Source organism: Oryx dammah, unplaced genomic scaffold (assembly GCF_014754425.2).
Source record: "Oryx dammah isolate SB20612 unplaced genomic scaffold, SCBI_Odam_1.1 HiC_scaffold_22, whole genome shotgun sequence".
In the NCBI taxonomy this organism is placed as follows: domain Eukaryota; kingdom Metazoa; phylum Chordata; class Mammalia; order Artiodactyla; family Bovidae; genus Oryx; species Oryx dammah.
The window spans coordinates 56,781,694-56,805,757 of record NW_024070206.1 but is presented as its reverse complement, the minus strand read 5'-3'; positions in this window follow the sequence as shown (position 1 = coordinate 56,805,757).

Here is a 24,064-nt window from a genome sequence, read left to right as displayed (position 1 = left end):
GTCTTAAATATGGAATTCCATAATCTTATAGTTGATTGTTTAAACATTTATAAGAAAATGAAAAAAAATAAGGTTTTTACTGTCATGAAGGAAATAAATGGTATAAATGAATCATTTACTGGTAAGAGCTGCAGGAGTTGCAAATTGTTCTTCCTGCTCAGCTCACTGGGACAGAAACTGAGAAGAGAAGCTGTTGGCAGAACAGTGTCAGAGATGCAGGCACATCATGGGACGTTACTCTATGACATGCATGCGTGTGTGTGTGTGTGTGTGTGTTCAGGCTTTCAGTCATGTCCAACCCTTTGTGACCTCATGGACTGAGGCTCACCAGGCCCCTCTTGTCCTTGGAATTTTTCAGGCAAGGATACTGGAGTGGGTTGCCATTTCCCTCTTCCAGGATATCTTCCCGACCCAGAGATCAAACTTGCATCTCTTGTGTCTCCTGCATTGACAGGCAGATTCTTTACCACTATCATCACCTGCAAAGAACACTCTGTAACATAGGTCCTCTAAACTCTTTTCCTACATACAGTTAAAACCTCACGTCTGGGCTACACTGGCTTGGTGCCTCAACAATAATGCCTTAATTGAGCTGCTGTGGTCAACTGTGCCCTTGTCTCTTAGCAAAGATTATTTTAAGGAATAGCCACATGGAGAAAATTATCTATCTTCGGCAAAATTGCAGATGGACATTACCCAGTACAGTAGTTAGTGTCTCTTAAGACTTTATATCATACATTTTTTTTAAACATTGGACGCCATGTGTATCTACGTAGTATGTTGCATATGGATGTATATACTCACACACAGTCTGTCTTTCATGTTTCTTTTTTGAATGAAATCTACCTAAAATCATGTTTCAGTTTTATCTTCTTGGAAAAGCAAAATTAAACTGATTTTGTTGTTCTCTTTGGTTCCTAAGACTGTTTCCTCCTTCCTTTCCATCATTCTACGTATTTCTATTTCACGGCTTTTACTTTTATTTGTTCAGTTTTGTATGCCTCTTCTAAGCAAATGTAAAGTTTTGGAAGTTGTCAGGGAATCAATAAATGTTCAAAGAATTGTTTTGAATCTATAACAATGATGTATACACATCACAGATTTACCTGTAGATGAAGCAACTGAACATCAGAGATGTTAATGAACTTGTTCATTCCCACAATCGGCTGATAGTACAGGGAGGTTTGACTGAGCAAACTCAGAGCTGCTCATTCTGTGCCGCACTTATTATTCTTAGAGTTCAAGCACCCTGCTTTCAGTTTCCTCCACACAGCCTCTCTCAGTGCCTGAAAGTTAGTTTCCTTTAGTGATGCTCATGTGGGTCTTGGAGGCTTTCTCTGTCTTAAATGTCACCTTCAGTCTCTGTAGGCAGGTGTGGTGCAAGAAACTAACTTTCAAAGGGGGAACTCCAGGAGGTCAGAGGTATTGAGAGACACTTGAATACAAAATGTAAATCCACTTAAAAGAGACATTTCTAGTTGTTATCATTCAGTGTGCTTCAAACCACAAAACAGATCAATAAATTCTGGACATTGTTTTTCTTTAAATGTAATTTATTTTTTTTTAATTTTATTTTTTTACTTTACAATACTGTATTGGTTTTGCCATACATTGCCATGAATCCACCACCGGTGTACATGAGTTCCCAACCCTGAACCCCCCTCCCATCACCCTCCCCATATCATCTCTCTGATATTATTGCCATCATAAGACTTCCCTTTAAATAACTCTTCATGAAAAGAAAATAGAAAAAGTCTAGGTGGAAGCAACAAATCTGGAAGAAGCATCAATTGAAAAGGAAAAATTGTTAAGGACTAAAAGACTAATGATGGCGAAATGAGTTGAGACAACTGGCAGTGATGAGTCTCATCTCACATTGAAATATTCAGCCTTGTTATGCAGTTTTAGGGGAATTTATAGAGATTTAGGGGCTTCCCAGGTGGCTCAGTGGTAAAGAATAGGCCTGTAATGCAGGAGACGCAGGTTCCATCCCCGGGTGAGAATGATCCCCTGGAGGAGGAAATGGCAACCCAGTCCAGTATTCTTTCCTGGGAAATCCCATGGACAGAAGGGCCTGGTGGACTATAGTCCATGGGGTCGCAAAAGAGTCTGACATGACTTAGTGACCAAACAACAATAGAGATTTCACTGTGGTTTGATCTGGTCTATACAAAATAGAATAGATTAAATATGTACACTTCTAGGGCTTCCCTGGTGGTCCAGCAGTTAAAACTCCATGCTCCCACTGTGGGGGTGCAGGTTCGATCCCTGGTCAGAGAGTACGATCTCACATGCCAGGCAGTGCAGCCAAAACAAATGAAAGACAAGAAGGGGACATATGCCTTTTTAATTTAGCCTTTCTTGAAATTTTGTGTTACTTGCAACATTAGAAAAAAGAGACAATGCATTTTAGGGTTCATGGTAAAGGATAGTAGATCCAACTTCCTGGGAAATGGAAGATGGCTGGCTGTGTTACATCATCACCAAATAAAAGTGAGGGTCCCATGGTAAAGGCAGTCAACAAGTCATGACAATATTTTTTAAGTGTGTAAAATTTGAGAAGGCAAAAAATATAAGGGCAGTAAACACAATGAAAATGTAATGTGATAAGTCCCAAATGAGATGGTGTTCAGACCATTCCAGAAGAAAGGAAAATATGTCCCCAGATTTGGTCTACTGCTTCAACAAAGAAAGAGTGTATTTTCAGCCTGATGTACAGAAAACACTACTAGATTTGGAATTGTGCACGGAGGAGATATAACGCTGTAAAATTCAAGTGAACTAACTTTGGGGAGAAATAAGCAAGGCTATTGAAAGAAGCCCAAATTCAATTTATATAATTTTTAATTTAGAAGAGAAAATCCGGAGAATAAAAAACATACATGTATTCAGACTCATCGAAAAAGACTGTGATGCTGGAAAGATTGAAGGCAGGAGGAGAAGGGTGCCGCAGAGGATGAGATGGTTGGATGGCATCATCAACTCAATGGGCATGAGTTTGAGCAAGCTCTGGGAGATAGTGAAAGACAAGGAAGCCTGGTGTGCTGCAGTCCAAGCAGAGAGTCAGACAAAAGTTCGTCTCAAAGAGCCGGACACAGCTAAGTGAGTGAACAACAACAATAAAGAGATCTACCTCTCTATCGTCTCCTCACATAAATGAAACTATGCATTTATTTCTTGTGCTCCCATCTTACTGAAAGTGAAAGTGAAGTCGCTCAGTTGTGTCCTACTCTTTGAGACCCCATGGACTGTAGCCCACCAGGGTCCTCTGTCCATGGGATTCTCCAGGCAAGAATACTGGAGTGGGTTGCCATTTCCTTCTCCAGGGGATCTTCCCGACACAGGGATCAAACCTAGGTCTCCCACACTGCAGACAGATGCTTTAACCTCTGGGCCACCAGGGACAGTAATTTGGAGAAACAGGTTAAAGAAAAAGGGTAACCATGCTGCATTTCAGCTGGAAAAGTGGAGTTGGAATATGCAAGTCCTCTAAAGGAATGTGTGTGCTAGGTAGCTACTGGTGCGTAATAAATAGCCCCAAGTTCAGTTTCTGAAAACAACACCCAATTGTTACCTCAGGTTATGGCTTGGCTGGTTGCATTTCTCAGGCTCTCACAGGGATGCAGTCACTAACACCAACATTTCCCCTATTCTGCTTTCCTGCTTAGCACTTTTCAGTGTCTAAGGTTCTTGTGTTGTTTACTCATGCGTTTTCATTGTCTTCCCTGCCAGTGGAATATACACTCCGTGAAATTGTGTCTGTTTTGTTCACTGCTATAATACCCAGTATAATATAGATTTGGTATATAGACTTTGGCGTTTTACTTGGCAGGAGTGTTTTATTCCTGTGAGTCACAGTGGTCCAGTGTGGGAGGAATTTTCCACACCAAATGATGCTGGTGATCGCTCGTCAGGTGGGACCACAGGACCAGCTCTGCAGCACAACAGCCTCAACCACATGGCACTTCCTTAAGGGTTAAAACCATGAAGGGGGAAGGCTGCAGCAGCCTTCTATTAACCAAAGTGCTCTGTGTTAAAATAAGCACTGGGCATTCCCAGTGGATATTTTAAGTGACTGTAACCAACTATTATGTGCAACTGTGTTCAGTTAAACCCGTTCTACTTCACTTAAAATTTGAAGAGAATGAGTAGCTTCAGCAACATTTCTTATCCTTTTTTAAAAAAAACTTTTTAGCATACTTCAGAAATCATCATACAAAGTAGACAGTTGGAAAGATGCCTTTGTTTTTAATCTCATAATTGTTAATATTTCTTTTTGTCACAAAAACTGAAGATCATACATAGTATTTACATGTTATGCGAGCATGGATATGCTTACAGAATAATTTTGACCCATTTTAAGTGATATTATTATCTTTTAAAATTTTAATTGGAGTATAGTTAACAACGTTGTGTTAGTTTCAAGTGTATAGCAAAGTGAATCAGTTATACATATATATATATATATATATATATATATCCACTCTATTTTAAGATCCTTTTCCCATATAGGTCATCCAGTGTATTGGGTATTTCCCTGTGTTTTACAGTAGATCCTTATCAGTGATCTATTTTATATAAAAATGTAGTAGTATGTATATATCAACTCAAATCTCCAAATTTATCCCTCCCTCCTCCCTTATTCCCTGGTGACTGTAAGTTTGTTTCCTATACCTGTGACTCTATTTCTGTTTTGTAAATAAATTCATTTGTAACTTTTTTTAAAGATTCTATAAATAAGTGATATCATATGATATTTGTATTTCTCTGCCTGGTTTATTCACTCAATATAACTACCTATATCTTTATATTTTTGTTCTGTGATCCTTCAAATTAATCTGGAATGCTTTTTAATGACATGATGAGTGACGTTAATCTTACATTTTGCCTGTGAACAGATAATTGCATAAATTCCATTATTTACAGTGTTCCCTGTTGATTTGCAAAAGACTGGTACTGGGAAAGATTGAAGGCAAAATAAAAGAGGGCAGCAGAGGATGAGATGGTTACATAACATTAACCACTCATGGGGTCACAAAGAGTTGTGACTGAACTTAGTAACTGAACAAAAACAACCATTGATCTAAATGTAATGCTTTACTAAGTTTGCCAAAGGGTTGACCCCACAAAAGCCAACTAAGACCTCCATCTTGCTTGGCTTCATTTTAAGGTAAATATTGGGAGGCTTATGCATGCACTTACCTGGATTCCTTTGCTGATAGAGGTAGTCATGGGATTTAGTTCTTAAAGCTATTTTGAAGAAATTTTTTCTAAGGCAAGAGCAGAGTCCTTATAGAGTTGGGAATTTACCTAAAGAAGATGTCTTACTAAGTGTTTACCTTTGAGAATTTGAGAAGGTGAAGCCCTTCTGGGGTTTGGGTTAGATTTTTGCTTGGTGACATAATTTACTGTTACACAATGAGAGGTTACCTGTGTGCACCTGGATTTTAAGGTATCATTCTACAAGGAGGAGAAGAGAGACAAATCAAGTTGTGGCAACTAGGTGTCTTGGAGATGAGTGCAGTAAAAAGGATGTCACATGACCAAGCGACTTCAGTAAGTCTGAATGTGTAGCATTCAACTTTGTTTTACATAAACTATTTTTTAGGAAAAGTTTAGATTTTCCACAGAAACATTTAGTGTAAAGTGCAGAGATTTCCCGTATATTCCCTCTCCTCAGTCTCCCCATTATCAGCAACCCCCCCTCCCACCAGACTTGTATACTTGTTATGATTGCTGAAGCTCTGCCAACACATCATTATTACTCAGAGTCCATGGTTTTCATCAAATTTCAGTCTTGGTGTTATACTGTGACCCCATAGACGGCAGCCCACCAGGCTCCCCCGTCCCTGGGATTCTCCAGGCAAGAACACAGGAGAGGGGTTGCCATTTCCTTCTCCAATGCATGAAAGCGAAAAGTGAACGTGAAGTTGCTCAGTCATGTCCAACTCTTCGTGACCCCATGGACTGCAGCCCACGAGGCTCCTCCATCCATGGGATTTTCCAGGCAAGAGTACTGGAGTGGGGTGCCATTGCCTTCTCTGACAGATTCTATGGGTTTGGGCTAATGTGTGATGGCATGCATCCACCATATTAGAAACGTTATGAATAGTTTCATTGTTCCTAGATTACTTTGTCATATACCTATTCATATTCTCTCCCTCCAGCTTCTGGAAAACACTTATTTTTATTGTCACCATAGTTTTGCCTTTTCCAGAACTTCATCTAGTTAGAATCATATAGAATGTAGCTTTTTCAGATTCTCTTCTTTTACTTAGTAATAAGTATTTAAAGTTCCTCCATATCTTTTCATAGCTGGATAACTTATTTCTTTTTAGCCCTGAATAATATTCCATTGTCTGAGTGTACCACCATTTATTTATCCATTTACCTACTGAAGGGCGTCTTGATGGTTTCCATGTTTTGACTGTCATGAATAAAGCTGCTATAAACATCCGTATGCAGTTTTTTGGACATAAATTTTTAGCTCCTTTGGGTGAATACCAAGGAGCATGATTATTTGGATCATATAGTAAAAGTATGTTTAGTTTTGTAAAGAAACTGCCAAACTGCCTTCTAAAGTAGCTTCCAAAATGGTACTATTTTGCATACCCACCAGCAATGAAGCTTTCTATTTTAACTTTCTTTTCTCTACTGGCTTGTACTGTAAAATACCCCTATTAATTTAGCCGTCAGTAAACATCTGTTCCTTATTATCTGTTAGTTTTGGTTTTGTGGAATACAGGAAGGGAGGCAGTGATTAGCATGATTCAAAGTGGTACAGAGAGAAAATGACATCCATGGCAGACAAAAAAACGAAGAAGGTGGTGGTTCCCTGGAAGAAAGAAGTGTTAATGGGTTCCCAGGAAAACATAAACCCCTTGGGAATAGGCAGAGCTGTTGTATGTAAGAACGATCCATGAATTCCTGTATTATGCTGGATGTGAGCTCAAATAATCTTAGTTGAATGTTAAAGTAAAATTTAAAGATGTGTAGATGTTCCCACATTTCTTATATTTTTCAGGTACCTCTCCAATGTGAGACACATGCACAGTGAGATTTGAGTAATTAGTGAAAGTTTTCTACATAACTTATCTTTGTATGTTTTATTTTGTTGTGAACTTCTCGTGTATCTTCAAAAGAATATGGGCCAAGACTTTCTCACACACCTTATTTATATCATATTTCTCTTTCTCTTGTCACACATATAACAAGTTTGAAAGTTCATTGAGAACTTTCCCCAGAGCTCCTGCTTTTGTAAGCCTTCTCTCCAGTATGTGTTCTTGCGGGTACTCTAAGTCTGTAGGAACAGCCAGTTTTCCCACTTTCCACACTTTCATATGGCTTCTCTCCACTGGGAGTTTCTACAGGTTTGGTAATGAATGAGGAATGAACACATTCATTACATTTTTAACACATATATTGAACTTTTACAGTGTGACCTCTGACATGTGCCCTAAGGATGATGGACAACCGTATTCCACAGTTTATAAGGTTGTCTCCATTTATTTCCACTTATAAGGTCATCTCCATCTTGCATTCTCAGAATGTGATTGTGTTAGTCATTTAGTCATGTCTGACTCTTTGTGACTCCATGGACGGTAGCACGCCAGGCTCTTCCGTCCATGGAATCCTCCAGGCAAGAATACCAGAGTGTGTAGCCATTCCCTTCCCAGGGGATCTTTCTGACCCAGGGATTGAACCCAGGTCTCCTGCACTGCAGGTAGATTCCTTACCATCTGAGCTACCAGGGAAGCCCAGGTTCTCAAAGAAGTCCTCAAATATGAGTGATACTTATATGCTTGTCCACATTCCTTATACCAATAGAAATTCTGTCCAGGTGGGATCTGCTATGATCCCACTTTCATCTCTGTGGGATGAAGGATCCATGAGAGTATTTTTCACAACATTCATATGGTTTTATCCCTGTAGGACTTTCTTTCAACATAATAAGATTTAAACTCTGAATGAACGTTGCCCTGCATTGATGACCTTTACTTTCTAGAGGTCACCCATCAAATAACCTCTCAGATGCCTTTTTGTTCATGTGATGAACTTCAGTGCCATATTATCCCAAGTTTCTGCTCAGTGGAGGACTAGGAATTATTCTTTGTGATTTTTTCCTATTTTCTGTTCATTGGAATTTTTTGTCCATGAATATGGTGCTGAGCAACCAGTTCACTGGTTATAAGTTGACTCTCACACGGTTTTGGTGCCAGTTTCCGGGAGTTTTCAAAAATTGCATCCTAGTAGAGATGACTTTGACTAGGATCCAGCAAAGCCCACTCCTGGGAGATGTTCACAGCACATCCTGAAGGACCACAGTATCCACAAACAAGACAGATGGAGAAACTCCTGGACCACCTGCAGGCAGTGCTGAGATTCAGCACCAGGATGTAAAAGCGTGGGCTGAGAAAAAAGACATCCACGATAAAATCTCCCAAGGGGAAACTCAGCCCAAAGACATGCTCCTGGGATATTGATCCCTGAGGAAGAGGCATCTTCTGGTTCAAATACTTAAAAGTCTCTGTTCAAATCAGCAATGCCATCCAAGAGGCAATTTAAAGATAGAGTTAAAGAGGGGAGAAGCAGGACTGTCTTGAGAAATCTGCGCTTGGTTGAAAAGAGCTTGGACTACAAAAGTAGGCAGGAAAGGTGATATGTTTGATTTTTTTCCCCCCAACTGATCCCTGATATTTTCTTAGATTGTTCATTCAACTCTTATTCTTGTTACAGGTGAAACCAGGATAATAAGGCACATAAAAATAGAATGTTAGACCAGAGAACCTGAAAGAACCTTAAACAAGCAATTTGAATATATCACTAGGTTACACCATTTAAAGGGCAGTTTGGAAATCTCTTAATAAAAATAAATGTTTGAATTTGAGCCTGTGTCTCCCAGACCAGAATAATGGCTGATGCTGAAAGAAACTGACACTTGCTCGAACCACATCTCAACGGGATGACACGTTTCAGAGCTTTTGTCATCGCTTCCGATTGCTGGGTTCCAGAGTGACGGCCTGGAAAAAAACCATTTCTGACGTTGCCGTGTTCTCTTAAATTTCTGGAAAGAACTTTCTTTAGAGAGGCTTTTCTGTGACTGTTTCCATTTAACATGTGGTCTAGTAAAAAATAGAAATTAGAAACTACTGAGCTGGGATCACTGTCATCTTCTGTGGCCTTGAAGAGTTTCTTTGTTTCTCTGTGAAATATCATCCCTTCACTTTGCACCCACTGCTATGCTTCTCAACATCAATCTTAATATACAGTGAAAGAGAAATACTTTAAAGGTAAATACTATAGCTAAAGGTATTAACTGCAGTTAAAGGTAAATAAATTCTACCTCAGAGAGCAAGTCAAGAAGGAGTTAAGGAATATAAAAATATTTTGAGGACTTCCCTGGTGGTCCAGTGGCAAAGACTCCAACCGCCTGATGCTGGAGCCCAGGGTTCAATCCCTAGTCAGGGAACTAGATCCCACGTGCCACAACTTAAGATCCAGAGTGCCTCAACCAAGACCCTGCATGGCCAAAATAAAGAAACAGATCTTTAAAAATATTTTGAGATTCGCTTCTCGGGTTAATTCTTCCTTAACATTATTTTTATCGCTTTTGGCTGTGCTGGGTCTTCACTGCTGCACAGGCTTTTGTCAGCTTGCTGCGAGTGGGTGCCACCCTGTAGTTGAGGCGCACACCCTTCTCCTTGCGGTTGCTCCTGTTGCTGCCAAGCACGAGCTCTGAGCACAGGCCCAACAGCTGTAGCACCCGGGCTTAGCGGCTCTGCCGCATGTGGGATCTTCCTGGCTGCTGCTGCTAAGTTGCGTCAGTCCTGTCAGTCGTGTTAGACTCTGTGCGACCCCATAGACAGCAGCCCACCAGGCTCCCCCGTCCCGGGGATTCTCCAGGCAAGAACACTGGAGTGGGTTGCCATTTCCTTCTTCAATGCCTGAAAGGGAAAAGTGAAAGGGACGTCTCTCAGTCGTGTCCGACTCTCAGCGAGCCCATGGACTGCAGCTCACCAGGCTCCTCCGTCCATGGGAGTTTCCAGGCGAGAGTGCTGGAGTGGGTGCTATTGAGCAGGGATCAAACTCGTGTCTCCTGCATTGCCACTGAGCCACCAGGGAAATCCTTATATTAATTTCTTTAGTAAAAACTTATAAATAATTTTCAGATTTATGGTTGTCTATAGCTATACATTTATATATATATATATATATAAATATAAAGTATATATATATATACTTTGATCTATTTAGTCTAACTTGACAGGAATTCTCCAATTATTTTTGGAGAAATGAGAAAACCTAAAGAATAAACACTTTTTAAAGAATAACATATAAGCACAGAAACTATTTTCTTGCTTATTGTCTTCACCTATTGTATAGATTTTGAGCTATAATGTATATTAGAGGTCCTTATAAAAAGAAAAAAATACTTTGCCATCATTCAAAATTTTTCTATCCAGGAGAAGAAAGAAAGTAGATGAAGACAGAAGTCAGAAGAATATACTAAAAAGTGTTTTTTACCCTGCTCTGTTTTATTTCATTTCCCTAAATATACCAACTTTAGCGAGAATGGGTAAAGTGACCCAAGATCACTGGATAATCAAACCAATCTACTGTTCTACTAAGAATATTGGAAGAGAACTCTGGAAATAAAATCTGCAGTGTACTATATTGCTGAAGATAAAATTAACTTCCATGTAGATGTTTTTGAGTACTTCAAATTTTATAAAACATGGTATTGAGATTAGGAGTTTTGTTACATGAATCCAAAATAAATTATATAGATTTAAGTGAAATAAAGCAATCAGTATAGAAAAATCAGCAAGACTTCTAAAAGAAGTGAAGAAATTTATATTCCAATTTATATTGAACTTTTAGAATTTTGTTTTTATTGTTGCTAAAAAACATAGCTGGGTTTTCTGGGAGTGGTGGTTTTGTGTTTATATGCATATCTGTTCCCTAAGAATGGAAAAATAAATGCATTTTCTTTACAAAATTGAAAAGCAGCATTGATATTTTGTATGATTAATGTTGAGCATAATGTTATACCTAAAATGATTTTAGAAAAGTTTTGTAATACTTTAATAATTTTTATTGTTAGCTTATTGTTAAATGTCATGTGTAAGAAAATTCTAATTACTCAGTTTTACTTCAAACAAATTAAAAGTGAATCATCTAAACATGAAATTAATAATATCTTTGGGATATTGACAAAAGCATTTAAAAATAATAACATAGAGAGAGTAATTGAAAATAAAATTCTCTAAGGGCCTAGCATGGTTAAAAATGATTAAGTAAGAATTTATATCAGATGTTTAATTCAGAAATTAATTTGTGGTAAATCAAGAATATAACAGTGCTGGTTGAAAGTAGGATGCAAAATATAGGTTAATTTAATGAATTACAGAATAAACTATGTATAAGTGTATATATTTATATACAGAGAACAAAAACAAATTAATAAATTATTAATAATAAAATTAACATATACATAAAAATATGCAAACAAAGACTATTTAGAGTGTTCTGTACAGCGCCAGAGATGTTCAAAGCAATCCAATTTGGGAGGCAATGCAATTTCTATAGCTATTAAGTAACATTTTCATATCAGATAACTACATTAAAATGAATTTTATATTTTGCCACACTAATCAATGTAACAGATGTCACAAAACCCTTAGGCAAATTAAAAGTAAGAAAGGCTCCCAAGAGCAAAGAAAAGCAAAATGATAATTAGGAAAATCAATCTAGCAGAAATCCAGAAGTAGAGAAAATAAAATATAAAATTGGTTGATCAAGCATTGGTTGATCAGCTTTGAAGTGTATTTGCTTCTTGCTAACTCTTTTTTTAATCCTGGATCCTTCTTCATTGAAACAGTATGAAAGGATGAGTTTCTGGGCTTAATATACCAGGGAAGGAATGAGGGGACAAAGTTAAAAAGCCAGTTTGCTAATTTAAGGTTTTAATACATGTTATCAAATTTATGGAACAAACAGGACTTTAATTTTAAATAATCATGTAGTTTTAACTTCGATGGATTTAATGCAGAATGTTTTTGCAACAAAAAAATTGATAGCGAAAACACTTGATCACATAGAATGATTTTCTTAGTGTTTTTCCAAGGGAGGAAGGAGAAGAGAAAGGCTCCATTTCCTTCTTTTGTTCCCCCTTTAGAACAGGAATGTCGGTAGTGTTTCTTCTCTGGTTGTTCCACAGCTGGATTTTGGGAGCAGGTAATTTGTCTTTTTTTTTTTTTTTTTCGGAGAAGGCAATGGCACCCCACTCCAGTACTCTTGCCTGGAAAATCCCAGGCGGAGGAGCCTGGTAGGCTGCAGTCCATGGGGTTGCGAAAAGTCGGACACGGCTGAGCGACTTCACTTTCACTTTTCACTTTCATGCTTGGAGAAGGAAATGGCAACCCACTCCAGTGTTCTTGCCTGGAGAATCCCAGGGATGGGGGAACCTGGTGGGCTGCCGTCTATGGGGTCCCACAGAGTCGGACACGACTGAAGCGACTTAGCAGCAGCAATTTGTCTTTTTAGTCTCACCATCCCACAGCTGGCGAGGAATAACCTCCAGAAGCTGCGGTGAATGGATTATACACAGGAGTCTCATCTATGCCTGCACCTGATTTAGGTTTGGATTTTGAGTTGATGAGGTTTACATAAAATTTTGCACTTCCTATTAATGAAATGGGGCTTCCCTTGTGACTCAGCTGGTAAAGAATCTGCCTGCAATGCAGGAGACCTGGGTTTGATCCCTGGGTTGGGAAGATCCCCTGGAGAAGGGAAAGGCTACACACTCCAGTATTCTGGCCTGGAGAATTCCCTGGACTGTAGAGTCCATGGGGTTGCAAAGAGTCAGACATAACTGAGAAACTATCACTTTCACACTACATAGAGATGAAATAAACAGGGAGTCAATATACAGCCTTTACTTAGTCCTTTTCCAAATTTGAACCAATCTGTTGTTGTTCTCTGTCAGGTTATAACTGTTGCTTATTGAACTGCATACAGGTTTCTCAGGAGACAGGTAAGGTGGTCTGGTATATCCATTTCTTCAGGAATTTTCCACTGTTTGTTGTGGTCCACATAAAGGCCTTAGAGTAGTCAATGAAGGCTTCAGTCTAGATTTTCATTTCCAATTGCTGAGTCTATCTCATAGAATTTGGGTTTCTCAGTGCAATAGAAAAAACACATTTTTTTTTTTTTTTTTTTATGGATGGTGTTAACTATCTCACTTCATGTTTTTGGCCACCTCTATATGTTTCATTCCTCAATTACATTATAGTTTCTCTCTTTTTCTTTCTCTCTGACCTGTGCTTTCTAAAAGATTCTATTTAGCCTCTGCATTTGTGAGCACCTGGAAACAGAATGGAATTCAATTCACTTTATGGAGTGCTTTGAACTGTCTCTCTTTGGCTGGATTTGTAAAATGTAATAGGGGGTGTCATGGAGGGAACTTATTTTGGAAATCCAGAACTCATTTGCATCCATATTGTATTTTTGTGTCAAGGATTTAAGAAGGTCAAACACTCTCACTGAGTTCATGGAATAGATAGAGGTCATTCTTCCCTGCAGACAGAAACCCTTGATGATATTTATTCATGAACCAGGACAATCTCAACAGTAAAATAATTCATTGCCCAAAATATCTTTGCTGGAAAATTCAAATAGCCAGATGGTGGTGGTGCAGCCTTATATCCTTTCAGAATATGCTGTAGTCAACAGATTACAAGTCAGTGAAAGAAAGAAGAGTTGATATTCAGTGTAAATGTAATACAATCATAACCATGTATCTCCTGTAGGCAGAGAGGATAAGAGGGCAGAAGAAAATAGTATTTTCCTTAGTACAGGTCATAATATTTTGTGCTGAAAACAAATATACTTGACTTTGTCTCTTACTCGATAACTCAACTGTGTAAGAATGTTCAGGACATCTGGTCTCATTAAAAAGGTAATTGCTAGAATGTATATAAAGATATGACAAAGACCTTTCTATATCATAAATTCAATAGTTTAACTCTCAATTGCTATTTAGCATTAAATGCAAATCTATCAAGTCTTTTCCCCTAGTTTGCCATTAAGAATTAGGATTAAATGGTACTTCCAGTTGAAGAACTCCAAATAACTGCTACTTAGCTCCTGATGTGTGCTCAGTCACTCAGTCTTGTCCCACTGTTTGTAGCCCCATGGACTATAGCCCCCCAGGCTCCTCTGCCCATGGAATTTCCTAGGAAACAATTCTTGAGTGGGTTGCCATGCCCTCCTTTGGGGGATCTTTCCGACCCAAGGATCCAACCCACGTCTCATGTCTCCTGCATTGGCAGGTGAATTCTTTACCACTAGCACCACCTGGGAAGACCCAGCTCCTAATACAGTGTTGACTAATTACAAGGGGCTTCCCAATGCCATTTTTGCTGCTCATGTGGTACAGAATTTGGTCTTAGGAATATTCTGGTCTTAACATTGAGATGTATAATGTTAATAATTGTAGTATCTTATAAATACAATTATCCACAACAGGCTGCTTTCTTTCTTTAAAATTTTTGATAGAGGGGGCAGAGAGCTTTATGTGTTTGAGAAATATGGTAAATGAGAATCATCATTTTAGCTGGATGATTGGTTACAGAAAACTTGAACTAAAGAAGTAAACGTACAGGGAATTGACTAGTGGCCCAGTGGTTAGGACTCCAAGTTCTCACTGCCAAGGGCTCAGGTTCAATATCTAGGTGGGGAACAAAGATCCCACAAGCTGCATTGTTAACTGTTGTTTAGTCAGTAAATTATGCCTGACTCATGGACTAAAGCACAACAGGCTCTTCTGCCGACAGGATTTCTCAAGGAAGAATACTGGAGTGGGTTGCCATTTCCTTCTCCAGGGAATCTTCTCAACTCAGGGATCAAACCTGCATCTTCTGGATTGTCAGGGGGATTCTTTAACACTGAACCACTAGGGAAGCCAACAAACCACAAGCCATAGCTGAAAAAAGAGAAGAAGCAGTCATGTTAAAGACCAATGTATCATTTTAGAGCAAACGTATTTTGTTCTACAGTTTTCATAAGTTAAAAGCACTCTGTTTGTCGAGGTACAATAATATTCAGGTTGAGAATATTTGTGTCTTTGCTCCATCATGCTTTAGGGCCTCTGTCTATGTTTTTCTCTTTTTAGAATGTGCTCCCTCCCTCCTTAGCCCAACCTCCTGTCATTTATTTCTGCATCTGTTAACTTTGCCTCAAGTTTTAGCTATCAACTTAGAGGTAAATTTCCCTGGGAGGCCTTGCTTATTCTGCCCGTACTGACTTATGTCCTCTGTTTTCATTTGAATCTTTCTTATTTAGCATTAACTGTAAATGAAACATTATTATTGATATAATTACCTGATTGGTGTCAGGCTCCTATTTTAAGTCATGTTATCTGTAAAGGCAGGCAGTATGTTTGTTTTTTATTATTAGAAAATATTCATAGTCAAGCAAGATAATTGGAGTGGATTGCCATTTTTTCCTCCGGGGAATCTTTCATACCCAGGAAATGAACCCAAGTGTCTTGCATCTCCTGCATTGGCAGGCAGATTCTTTACCACAAGGATTCTTTACCGGGAATCTCCTCAATCTATATCTCCTAAAATCTCCTTAAATCTCATCAGCTTGATAGTCTTTTATTCACCTGCCCACACAGTTTTCCACCTGGAGATCACAAATACTCCAACCTTTCCTTTTTCCCAACTCCTCTCAATACTTGCTCAATCAAAATGCTCTTTAAAAGACATACCATTTTATGATGCTTCATTAAAATATATTAATGCTTTACTAATCCTAAAATAAATTCCAACATCTTTTACGTATTTCTCAAGTCCCATGTGAGCTGGCTGCATCTGTCTCTGCTTGTCAAGAACCGTTACCTTTTATACTAAAGAGTAAACATAGCTACCTTTCACTCCAATGGGAGACACTGCCTCTTTGTTCCAAGGCCTTTGCTGTACAAGCATCTCTGAAAAGATAATCTGGAAAAGAAGGTATACATGCAGAAACATGAGATTCCACTAAAAAACCGAATCTCTTCATATCCAGAAATTCTCCCTTTTAGACCAACTCCTATCATGTAAAATATTTTTGACTTTTTCAGTTTTGCGATGCTTCTTTTTGGCTCTCAGATTTCAGTTTCTTCTGATTGGTACATCCTTGCCTGGTTGACCCCTGTGTCATCTGGAATCTTGAAGTGTTGAATCAGGGTCATGGGATCTTTTATTTTCTAATTGTAGCAACATTTCTGAAACATAATAATTTCTTAATGTTTCTTTTATTAAGTAAGTGAATGAGGTCCATCTTGAGATCCATTATTCAGGGAAACATACAGCAGCTAGATGAAAACTGGTGAAACCACATCTAAGTGACCTCCTTGCATCTCCAGGATTTCGTGGATGGTGATATATAATTGCTACCCATCACATATTCCCTGAAGCATGATAGAACTGTTTGGAGAAAGAGAAGAGGAAGTCTTAAAGGAAGGGACTATAGAAAGGAGAATGTAAAGAAAAAGAAGATGATGTTAAAAGCACTAACACTAATAAAAAGAAAGGTAAAGATACTTTTCAAGCAAGTAAAATTTAAGAGAATTCAGTACCACCAAATCAGCTTTACAACAAATGTTAAATGGACTTCTGTAGTCAAGAAATACAACAAAAGAAAAAAGATCTACAAAATCAAACCCAAACAATTAGAAAATGGCAATAGAAACATATATATCAATAATTACTTTAAATATAAATGGATTAAATGCTACAACCAAAAGACACAGACTGGCTGAATTGATACAAGAACAAGACCCATATATATGCTGTCTACAAGAAACCCACTTCCCATCTCAAGACACATATAGACTGAAAGTGAGAGGATGGAAAAATGTATTCTATACAAATGGGAAGCAAAAGAAAGCTGGAGTAGCAATCCTCATATCAGACAAAATAGACCTTAAAATAAAGAAGATTACAAGAGATAACAAAGGACACTACATAATGATCAAGGGATCAATCCAAGAAGAAGACAAAACAATTGTAAATATTCAAGCATCCAACATAGGAGCACCTCAACACGTAAGACAAAAGCCAACAGACATAAAAGGAGAAATTGATAGTAACACAATAATAATAGGAGACTTTAACACTCTACTCACACCAATGGACAGATCATCAAAACAGAAAATTAATAAGGGAACACAAGTCTTAAATGATTCATTAGATGAGATGGATCTCATTGATATCTTCAGGACATTCCATCCAAATGCAGAAGAATACACCTTCTTCTCAAGTGCACGAGGAACATTCTCCAGGATAGACCACATCTTGGGTAACAAATCAAACCTCAGTAAATTTAAGAAAATTGAAATCATATCAAGCATCTTCTCCAGCCACAATGCTATCAGACTAGATATCAATTACAAGAAAAAAAAAAAAAAGCAACTGTAAGAAACACAAACCATGGAGATTAAACAACACAACAGGTTTCTAAGTTATTTCTAAATAATCAACAGGTTATTGAAGAAATAAAAAGGGAAGTAAAAACATTTCTAGAAACAAATGACAATGAGACCATGACAACTCAAACATAGCTACCTTTTTTTTTTCTAATTGTAGCAACAGGATGCAGCAAAACAGTTCTAAGAGGGAAGTTTATTGCAGTACAACTTACCTCAAGAAACAAGAAAAACACTGAATAGGCAACCTAACTTTACAGCTAAAGCAGTTGGAAAAAGAAGACTAAAAAAACCCCCCAAAATTAGTAGAAGGAAAGAAATCACAAAGATCTGAGCAGAAATAAAGGGAAAAGAAGTGAAAGAAACAATAGTAAAGATTAATAAAACTAAAAGCTGGTTCTTTGAAAAGATAAACAAATTGACAAACCCTTAGCCAGACTCATCAAGAAAAAAAGAGAGAAGAATCAAATCAACAAAATTAGAAACGGAAAAGGAGAGGTTACAACAGACAATGCGGAAATACAAAGGATTATAAGAGAATATTATGAACAACAAAATGATAACCAGGAAGAAATGTACAGATTCTTAGAAAAGTTCAATCTTCCAAGACTGAACCAAGGAGAAATAGAAATTATGAACAATCCAGTTAAAAGCACTGAAATGGAAGCTGTGATCAAAAATTTCCCAAAAAACAAAAGCCCAGGACCAGATGGCTTCACAGGAGAATTCTATCAAACATTTAGAGAAGAGCTAATGCCTACCCTTCTAAAACTCAAAAAATTGCAGAGGAAGGAACACTTCCAAATTCATTCTATGAGGCCACCATCACCCTGATATCAAAACCAGACAAAGACAACACAAAAAAAGAAAACTACAGGCCAATATCACTGATGAACATTGATAAAAAGTCCTCAGCAAAATTTTACCAAACAGAAATTAGCAACACATCAAAAAGCTCAAACACCATGATCATGTTGGGTTTATTCTAGGGATGCAAGGATTCTTCAATATATGGAAATCAATCAATGTGATACACCATATTAACAAATTGAAATATAAAAACCATATGATCACCTCAATAGATGCAGAAAAAGCCTTTGACAAAATTTAGCACCTATTTATAATTAAAACTCCTCAAAAAATGGCCATAGAAAGAAGCTACCTCAACATAGTAAAGGCCATATATGATAAGTAAACTTTATTCTCAGTGGTGAAAAACTGAAAGCATTTCCCCTAAGATCAGGAACTAGACAAGGGTGTCCACTTTCACCACTATTATTCAACATAGTTCTGGAAGTCCTAGCCACAGCAACCAGAGAAGAAAAAGAATTAAAAAGAATCCAGATCAGAACAAAAAGAAGTAAAGCTCTCACTGTTTGTAGATGGTATGATATTGTACATAGAAAACCCTAAAGATAGTATCAGAAAATTACTAGAGCTAATCAGTGAATTTAGCAAGTTGCAGGATACGAAATCACTTGCATTTCTCTATACTGACAATGAAAAAGCTGGAATCAAGATTGCCGGGAGAAATATCAATAACCTCAGATATGCAGATGACACCAACTTATGGCAGAAAGTGAAGAGGAACTAAAAAGCCTCTTGTTGAAAGTGAAAGAGGAGAGTGAAAAAGTTGGCTTCAAAGCTCAACATTCAGAAAACTAAGATCATAGCATCTGGTCCCACCACTTCATGGGAAATAGATGGGGAAACAGTGGAGACAATGGCTGACTTTATTTTTGGGGGCTCCAAAATCACTGAAGATGATGATTGCAACCATGAAATTAAAAGACACTTACTCCTTGGAAAGAAAGTTATGACCAACCTAGACAGCATATTCTAGCACAGAGTCGGACACGACTGAGTGACTGAACTTACTTACTTACTTACTAGACAGCATATTCAAAAGCAGAGACATTACTTTGTCAACAAAGGTCCGTCTAGTCAAGGCTATGGTTTTTCCAGTGGTCATGTATGAATGTGAGAATTGCACGGTGAAGAAAGCTGAGCACTGAAGAATTGATGCTTTTGAACTGTGGTGTTGGAGAAGACTCTTGAAAGTCCCTTGGACTGCAAGGAGATCTAACTAGTCCATTCTAAAGGAGATCAGTTCTGGGCGTTAATTGGAAGGACTGATGCTAAAGCTGAAACTCCAATACTTTGGCCACCTCATGCGAACAGCTGACTCATTGGAAAAGACCCTGATTCTGGGAGGGGTTGGGGGCAGGAGGAGAACGGGATGACAGAGGATGAGATGGTTGGATGGCATCACTGACTCGATGGACATGAGTTTGAGTAAATTCCGGGAGTTGGTGATGGACAGGGAGGCCTGGCATGCTGCGATTCATGGGGTTGCAAAGAGTCGGATATGACTGAGCGACTGAACTGAACTGAACTGAACAATGAAAAATCAGAAAGAGAAATTAATGAGCAATCCCATTCACCATTGCAAAAAAAAAAAAAGAATTAAATATATATAGGAATAAATTTACCTAAGGAGATGAAAGAACTGTACACAGAAAATTATAAGACACTAATGAAAGAAATCAAAGGTGACATAAACAGACGGAGAGATATTCCATGTTCCTGGGTAGGAAGAATCAATATTGTGAAAATGACTATACTACCAAATGCAATCTACATATTCAATGCAATACCTATTAAATTACCAATGGCATTTTTCACAAAACAAAAAAATTCACAATTTATATGGAAACACAAAAGACCACAAATAGCCAAAGCAGTTTTGAGAAAGAAGAATGGAGCTGGAGGAGTCAAACTTCCTGACTTCAGGTTATACTACAAAGCTACTGTGATCAAGACAGTATGGTACTAGTGCAAAAACAGAAATATAGACCAATGGAACAAGATAGAAAGCCCAGAGATAAACCCATGCACCTATGGGTAACTTATTTTTGACAAAGGAGGCAAGAATATACAAAGGGGCAAAGACAGCCTCTTCAGTAAATGGTGCTGGGAAAACTGGACAGCTACATGTAAAAGAATGAAATTAGAACACTTCCTAATGCCATACACAAAGATAAACTCATAATCAATTAAAGACCTAAATGTAAGACCAGAAACTCTTAGAGGAAAACATAGGCAGAACACTCTATGACATAAATCAAAGCAAGATCCTCTATGACCCACCTCCTAGAGTAATGGAAATAAAAACAAAAGTAAACAAGTGGGACCTGATTAAACATAAAAGCTTTTGCACAGCAAAGGAAACTATAACAAGGTGAAAAGACAACCCTCAGAATGAGAGGAGAAAATAATAACAAATGAAACAACTGACAAAGGATTAATTTCCAAAACATACAAGCCACTCATACAACTCAATACCAGAAAGAAAAAAAAAAATCAAAAGTGAGAAAAAGACCTAAACAGACATTTCTCCAAAGAAGACATGCAGATGGCTAACAAACACATGAAAAGATGCTCAACATCTCTCATTATTAGAGAAATGCAAATCAAAACTACAGTGAGATATCACCTCACACCAGTGAGAATGGCCCTAATCAAAATGTCTACAAGCAATAAATGCTTGAAAGGGTGTGGAGAAAGGGAACACTCTTACACTACTGGTGGGAATGTAAATTGATACAGCCACTATGGAAGACAGTATGGAGATTGCTTAAAAAACTAGGAATAAAACCACCATATGACCCTGCAGTTACACTCCTAGGCATATACCCTGAGGAAACCAAAATTGAAAGAGACACATGTATACCATTGTTAATTGCAGCACTATTTACAATAGCTAGAACATGGAAGCAACTTAGATGTCCATTGACAGATGAATGGATAAAAAAGTGTGGTATATATACACAATGGAATATTCAATTCAGTTCAGTTCAGTTCAGTTGCTCAGTCGTGTCCAGCTCTTTGCGACCCCATGAATCGCAGCACGCCAGGCCTCCCTGTCCATCACCAACTCCTGGAGTTCACTCAGACTCATGTCCATCGAGTCAGTGATGCCATCCAACCATCTCATCCTCTGTCGTCCCCTTCTCCTCAGGCCCCCAATCCCTCCCAGCATCAGAGTCTTTTCCAATGAGTCAACACTTTGCATGAGGTGGCCAAAGTACTGGAGTTTCAGCTTTAGCATCATTCCTTCCAAAGAAATCCCAGGGCTGATCCCTTCAGAATAGACTGGTTGGATCTCCTTGCAGTCCAAGGGACTCTCAAGAGTCTTCTCCAACACCACACTTCAAAAGCATCAATTCTTCGGCGCTCAGCCTTCTTCACAGTCCAACTCTCACATCCATACATGACTACTGGAAAAACCATAGCCTTGACTAGATGGACCTTAGTTGGCAAAGTAATGCCTCTGCTTTTGAATATGCTATCTAGGTTGGTCATAACTTTTCTTCCAAGGAGTAAGCGTCTTTTAATTTCATGGCTGCAGTCACCATCTGCAGTGATTTTGGAGCCCCGAAAAATAAAGTCTGACACTGTTTCCACTGTTTCCCCATCTATTTCCCATGAAGTGATGGGACCGGATGCCATGATCTTAGTTTTCTGAATGTTGATCTTTGAAGCCAACTTTTTCACTCTCCTCTTTCACTTTCATCAAGAGGCTTTTTAGCTGCTCTTCACTTTCTACTATAAGGGTGGTGTCATCTGCATATCTGAGATTACTGATATTTCTCCCGGCAATCTTGATTTCAGCTTGTACTTCTTCCAGTCCAGCGTTTCTCATGATGTACTCTGCATAGAAGTTAAATAAGCAGGGTGACAATATACAGCCTTGACGTACTCCTTTTCCTATTTGAAACCAGTCTGTTGTTCCATGTCCGGTTCTAACTGTTGCTTCCTGGCCTGCATACAGATTTCTCAAGAGGCAGGTCAGGTGGTCTGGTATTCCCATCTCTTTCAGAATTTTCCACAGTTTATTTTGATCCACACAGTCAAAGGCTTTGGCTTAGTCAGTAAAGCAGAAATAGATGTTTTTCTGGAACTCTCTTGCTTTTTCCATGATCCAGCGGATACTCAGCCATAAAAAGGAACACATTTGAGTCTGTTCTAATGAGGTCAATGAAGTTAAGCCTATTATACACAATGAAGTGATCAGAAAGAGAAAGATACATACTGTGTTCTAACACATATATACAGAATCTAGAAAAATGGTACTGTAGAATTTATTTATAGGGCAACAATGGAGAAACAGGCATAGAGAACAGACTTATGACACGGGGAGAGAGGAAGAGAGGGTGAGATGTATGGAAAGACTAACAGGGAAAACTTACATTACCACATGTAAAATAGATAACCAATGGGAATTTGCTCTATGGCTCAGGAAACTCAAACAGGTCCTCAGTGTCAACCTAGAGTGTGGGATGGGGAGGGGAATAGGAGGGAGATTCAAGAGGGAGGGGATATATGTACACCTATGGCTGATGCATGTTGATAGAAATCAGCATGAATTTTCTGACAGTTTGACAGAAAGCAACAAAATTCTATAAAGCAAGTGTCCTTCAATAAAAAATAAATAAATAATAAAAAAAGAAAGACAAGCATACTCTGTTTAAATGTTAGATTAGCCAAGTGTGGGGAGGGGGCAGGCATTTGAAGGAGAGGAGGACCTGGAGAGAATTGTGATGAAAAGATAAAATGGACTCAGTAATGCATTGCTGAGGGGGCTTGTGTCACCAGGACCACGTTTGTTGGCAACAGGCAGGGTTGGGAGTCAAAGGTCAGTGTCGGGAGTCAAAGGTCACTGTCAGGGTTCTGGGGGCTTGTTGCAGGTTGTAAGAAAACCCTCCAAGTGGACACTGAAAACGGTGAGTAGACGTGGGGCAAAAAAGAATAGCTTGACCAATTCTGTTAAATGAGAGACAGTGGACATTGGAATACCCAAATCTTTTGTCTATGCTTCAGTTTTCTAAATAAATTGCCCTGCCTTTCACCCAGGTGTGTGTGATTCAACCAACATAATGCCTTCATTGGGCACCATTTTTTTTTTTCTCATATGTTGAATTTAATTTAGCCTGGCTTTAGAGACAAAAATAGGATGTTTAATATTCATGTATGTAGGTTCACTATTCACACTTTCAATCAGCTATTTGCCATATTCTCTAATTTCAAAAATATCAAGAGATGAATTTGAGATTAAGCCTATTATTGCATCAAAATTTGCATATTTATTTTATTTTGAATATGATTAGGAAAGAACATAGATCTTCTTGCTCCCAGGTAAATTCCAAATAAAATGCTGAAAATCAGGTTAGGCTAAACATGAAATGTTTAGTTTGGCATTTTATTAATTCTAGACCCCTTTGACCATTAAGTTAATCTGCTATAATATATTCTTATCTGGATATAACTAAGTTTCATTGCTGAACACATAGGTTCCTAAGTGCAGTTTGTAATTCAGTTTCTGTAATTCACTATAGCTCTAATAATACTAAATGTAGCAACTGGGGAAAAGGATGTCAGAATAAATCAGCTATTTCTGCTGTATATTTCAGAGCCATTAGAATTATATCAAGTAAATTATATCAGGTATTTATGATAAAATTTCATTAGTCATCATTAAAAATCAGACAAATGAACTAAAACTCAAACTCATATTTCTAAATGATT